The sequence below is a fragment of the Aethalodelphis obliquidens genome, unplaced genomic scaffold (assembly GCF_003676395.1).
Source record: "Aethalodelphis obliquidens isolate GAN/ISIS:26980383/991018 unplaced genomic scaffold, ASM367639v1 scaffold110, whole genome shotgun sequence".
Taxonomy (NCBI): domain Eukaryota; kingdom Metazoa; phylum Chordata; class Mammalia; order Artiodactyla; family Delphinidae; genus Aethalodelphis; species Aethalodelphis obliquidens.
This window is the reverse complement of record NW_020838054.1, coordinates 785,201-791,200: the sequence shown is the minus strand read 5'-3', so window position 1 is coordinate 791,200 and position 6,000 is coordinate 785,201.

Sequence of the window (6,000 nt, the reverse complement as noted above, 5' to 3'; positions counted from 1 at the left end):
CCCTTGGGGCGTGGGATCCCTTCCCCTCCCCCAGCATGGGCACCAGTCCCATCCTGCCTCCACTTCTCCTCCCCCTTCACTCCCCTCACACCCCACGTCCTACCCAGTCTCTAGGGGTTCCTCCCGTCCCCTTAGGTGTCCATGGTCCCCCACCGGTGCCTGGTAGGTGCTCTAGTTGTGTGGAAGTGCGAGTTCCGTATCCTCCTAGTCTGCCATCTTGACTCCACTGGCTCATGGTTGTCTTTTAACAGAAAGGACTTGTGTGACTGAGTTGAGAGTCAAACTGTCTGCTTTCTTTTATAGAATTTTATTGTTTCTAGAAAGAACAACTGACAGACAAACCATGGCTATTCAGACTCCAGTATTTGACAAGCATTTTGTCAAAAATGATATAAATGAGCTTATAACATCAAGGAAATTAACTGACAGCATTTGTTCCCAATAGTAAAATTCAAGCTTTCAAAGTCTTAAAGTATATAATTTTGGAAAATGTGTGTCTATCGCTGTAAGCTTCCCAATACATGAAGTATTTTCTGATCAGACTGGTGGTAATATTAAGGAATGTGATTTTTGATACCGTATAATGAAATATGTCAATATTTGGAGGATCTACATAACTCTATGAACATTTTCCAGATGACCCATGCAGGATGTTAGAAATCACATAGGCAAAAAAGACCCACTCAACATTCAGGATAGATCAATGGATTTTAATGTAATCCAGAATGAAAATATTATCCATATGGCTTCAGAGCTCACAATGCAACTAACCTTCACTATATTAAGGGTTAAAAAGTAAGTCTCTCTCAACTGACAGCCTTACTTTCTTACTATTTCCAGTATGACAGGTATTCTAAAGCAATTTAATATATGGAACTTATAAATTTTTATTTTGATGCCAAAGCCACAATTCAAAAATCCAATCAACAGCTGAGGGAAATGGCTTCAAAATGTGTTGAAAAATGTGACCTCTCATTTTTTGTGAAGATTAATTCATGTGCACTCTTCCATGAGGATTATCTTGCTGCTGAGTGTAAACCTTTAAAAGACTCTCAATTTCAGGGCTTAATCTTGGGAATGCGACCAGAGAGCTCAGAGATGGCTGATGTGATGCACAACTACCTGAAAAGCAGGGCGTGTCTTGTCTTAGCCACATGGCCAAGAGTTAGGAGGACAAAGGTTTGACTCAGTCAGCCTCTCTTTATACTGAGATGACTTCAAACTTGCCAGGAATCAGTCCAATCAATCCATCTCTTTATTTTTGAGCAAACAAAATGAGGGTACTATTCAATCAAGACAGAATTGTTTTAAAAGAGGTAGTTGATAAAATAAGTTTTTGGCTTCCTAAGAAATGGTATCAGATCATTTACTGTTTTCTTGGAATATGATGACAGACTGTTCCGTCTGTAGATACAGAAAGTTACAAAGCACTTTGCTTTGCTCATTTGCTTTACTAAAGTTGTGTAAGGTTTTCAGGGTAAGGATTATCAGATAAGTTTTAGATAACTTATTCCCAATTCCTTCAAAAACAGAAGACAAAAATGTCTGTAAACTTCAGCAGTGGGATTTAAAATTTCACATAATGTAAAATTCACTGAGCCTGAGAATCCATGGGACAGTTTACCACAGGTGCTGGTCATGTAAATCTCCCCAAAACCCTTCAATTATTCCTTCTTCCTGTCTCAGTTCATGTATCATGGCTAGAGGCAGGGATTTTTAAGGCTTAAACCCTGCGAGGATATTGTAATTGCTAAAACTAAAGAATTCTCCTACATCAGCTGTCATTGGGTTATTGAATTCATTGTATTTACAAAAAAAAACCATTTAGAGAGTTTGGCTTGTTTCTTTCTTATACTTTTTTGAAAATTTATTTTATTGAAGTATAGTTAATTTACAATGTTTTGTCAATTTCTGCTCCATAGCAAACTGATTCAGTTATACATATATGTATTCTTTTTCATATTCTTTTCCATATGGTCTATCACAGGATACTGAATATAGTTCCATGTGCTATACAGTAGGACCTTGTTATCCATTCTATATACAGTATAATAGTTTCCATCTGCTAATCCCCAACTCCCAATCCATCCCTCCCCCACTCTCCCTTCCCCTCGGCAACCACAAGTCTGTCTTCAATGTCTATGAGTCTGTTTCTGTTTCATAAATAAGTTCATTTGTGTCATACTTTAGATTCCACATACTTCTTACACTTTTTTTACTGTAAAAATCCCTGCTGACTGTTGGGGATTTTGAGTTGAAGATCCACTTTTGATGCCAGTAATTAACTGTAATATTAGACAAGTTGCCCATAGACTTTACATATTTGAACGTTCACTGTTCTAAAGGGGTAAGGGTAACTTACTGTACCCAACCACCAAGTACCTGGTTGTCACAATAAAAGAAGAAAATAGAGGTGAGAGTTATTTTACTCAATCTAAAATTGCGGGTAGCCTTCAAGTGTTTCAAGACCTAGTTCACCCACCTGATGCCTGTGGTAGCATGAGTAAGTTACTTTAAATACCTCAGTTTGTTAATATGTAAAACAGTGATGAAAATAAGGTTTATCACATAGGTCTAAAGAAAAAAACTGGGTAAAACTATCTGTCAGTGATGAACACGTATAATAAATGTTCAACACAACTTAGCTGTAGCATCATAGGATTTATAGGATTATGGGATTTTAGTTCAATAATGGGCATTAAATATATCTAATTTTGTTCTTAAAAATAAGTACAACCTACAGCATCCTTTAAAAGGATGTTTGAATTTTTCTAGTTACAGATAATTGAATGTTTCTAGTTATATGCCTGAGTTCTTAGGAATGTCTTCCTTTTGGTTTACAATTCTTATAATTTTTAATTATTTGTTTGAATCCTGTTGACATATACAAACAAATATCTTTCACATAACAAGATAAAAGCTGTCAATCAACTATAAATTTTCTATTTTTCAGGATAATAATTACTAAGTTTCAACTATTCTTCATCTTGTATGATTTTAATATCTTTACTGTTCTGGTTTGGACCATGTAGAGGATATGCATATATATACATATATATGTATATGTGTGTGTGTGTGTGTGTGTGTGTGTGTGTATACACACACACACACGTTTTTGAGATTCATCCCTGTGTCAGAACCTATGCTTGGAACTTGGGAAAAGACCATGATATAGACATGGACTTGAACTTGCTGGAGCACATCTATTGCAGCTCTCATTCTAGAAGTAGTCAATCAAAACAAATTTCACAAAACAAGAAAAATAAACAACAGGTTCATATCTGAGCACAAACTTTTAGTTTCAAAATGAACAAAGCATATAACCTTCATTACTTATAAAATTCTATAGATCTCACCCTAGTTATCAGAAAAGATGTTTTAAGATTTGCTGTTGGTTTTTAAACCAAAAAATTTAAATGTAATATAATTCTTTTTGACCCTTGAATAATCTATATGAAGCAAGCCCAATCAGAATAGTGAGCTTGAATTTGTTTCTGATAGGCCAAATTCCACCATCTAGTAATTAACACATCCATCACCTCACGTATTTATGCTTTTTTTTTTAGTGAGAACCTTTAAGTTCTACTCTCTTAGTAAATTTCAGTTATACAATATAGTGTTATATCAAACTGTAGTCACCATGTTTTATATTAGATCCTCAGACCTTATTCATCTTTCAGCTGAAAGTTTGTACCTTTTTATCACCCCCCCTATTTCTCCCACCCCCTGCCCTGGCCCCTGGCAACCACTTTTCTACTCTTTGTTCCTAAGAGTTTGACTTCTTTTTTTAATTCCACCTATAAGTAATACTATGTGGTTTTGTCTTTCTCTGTCTGACTTATTTCACTTAGCATAATGTCCTCAAGTTCCATCCATGCTGTCGCAAATAGCAAGATTTCCTTTTTTTCTCAAGGTTGAATAATATTTTGTTGTATGTACATACATACACTGTATACAAACACACACACACACACACACACACACACCCGCACCTTCTTTATCCATTGATTTGTCTGTGGACACTTATGTTGTTTCCATAGCTTGGCTCTTGTGCATAATGCTGCAATGAACATGGTAGTGAGATATCTTTTTGAGATCCTATTTTTGATGCCTTTGGATATATACCCAGAAGTGCAATTGCTGGATTATATCGTAGCTCTATTTAATAATTTTTAGGAACTTCCATATTGTTTTTCAGTGGCTGCACCAATTTACATTCCCATCCACAATGCACAAGGGCTCCCTTTTCTCCACATCCCCACCAACACTTGTTATTTCTTGTGTTTTTGATGATAGCCATTTTAACAGGTGTGAGGTGATATCTCATTGTTTTGTTTTGCATTTCCCTGATGAGTAATGATGTTGAGCACCTTTTCATGTACCTGTTGGCCATTTGTATACCTTTTTTAGAAAAATGTCTATTCAGTTCCTCTGCCCATTTTTCAATCAGATGGTTGGCTTGTTTTGCTATTCGGTGGTGTGAGTTTTTAAAAACATATTTTTTAGATATTAACCCCTTATCAGATACATGACTTGCAAATATTTTCTCCCATTCTGTAGGATGCCTTTTCATTTTGTTGATGGTTTCCTTTGCTGTGCAGAACCTTTTAATTTGATGTAGTCCCACTTATTTATTTTCACTTTTGTTGCTTTTGCTTTTGGTGTCAAATCTAAATATCATCACCAAGATCAATGGGAGCTTATCCCCTATGTTTTCTTCTAGGACTTTTATGGTTTCAGGTCCTATGTTCAAGTCTTTAATCCATTTTGATTTGATTTTTGTGTATGGAGTAAGATAGAAATCTAGTTTCATTTTTTTCTTTTTCTTTTTTTTTTTTTTTGCATGTGGCTATCCAGTTTTCCCACCACCATTTATTGAAGAGACTATCTTTCCTCATTGTATATTCTTGACTCCTTTGTCATAAATTAGTTGACCATATGTGCATGAGTTTATTTCTGATCTCTATTCTGTTCCATTGATCTATGTGTCTGTTTTCATGCCAATACCATACTGTTTTGATTACTGTGGCTTTGTGGTATAGTTTGAAATCAGGAAGAATGATGACTTCAGCTTTGTTCTTTCTCAAGACAGCTTTAACTATTTAGGGTCTTTTGTGGTTCCATACAAATTTTAGGATTGCTTGTTCTATTTCTGTGAAAAATGCCGTTGGAATTTTGATAGGAGTTGTTTTGAATCTGTAGATTGCCTTGAGTAGTATAGTCATTTTAACAGTATTGATTCTTCCAGTGTATGAACGTAGTATATCTTTCCATCTGTTTGTGTTGTCTTCAGTTTCTTTCATCACTGTCTTATTGTTTTCAACATACAGTTCTTTCACAGCCTTGGTTAAATTTATTCCTGTTTTTTTAAATTCTTTTTGATGCTATTGTTGTTAGGCCAATTCGTTCACTATAGAGCACATTATGATCACAGCCAAGAGCAGTATACTCTGACTAGAAATAGCAGTGAGTTTAAGTCATTGAATTTCCCTTTGTCTTCATTTTTCTAATAAGTGTGGGAGCTATAAAAGTCTTTCCAAAGTTTGGATTTCTAAGAAAACTTAATTGAATTGAGGCATATCACCAAACTTTCCTTCCCTTAAACGCAAAAAAGAAAAAAAGAAGAAGAAAAAGTATGTGTGAAATCCAGGAGAAAAAGACAAAACTAAATGGCACTAAATTATGTGAAAGGTTCAACTTTGCAAGTGGAAAATTGTGAAAGAGTAAAAAAAAGATTCTAAAAGTTGATATACTGCTCTTTCTTCAACATGCTGAGAACCAGTACCAGGGGAATACAGAAAACTTTATTCATTTATCATCAAATATTTATTGAGTGTCTACTATGTGTCAGGTATTGTTGTAGGCTAAAATAAAACAGTGAACCAAAGAAAATAAAGACGCCTGCCTTTATGGAATATGTGTGCTCATAACTATTCTGAAAATTTTTAAATGGGTTCTAGTTACATGTATTCCTCCCTTACTTATAGGAACCTTTATATA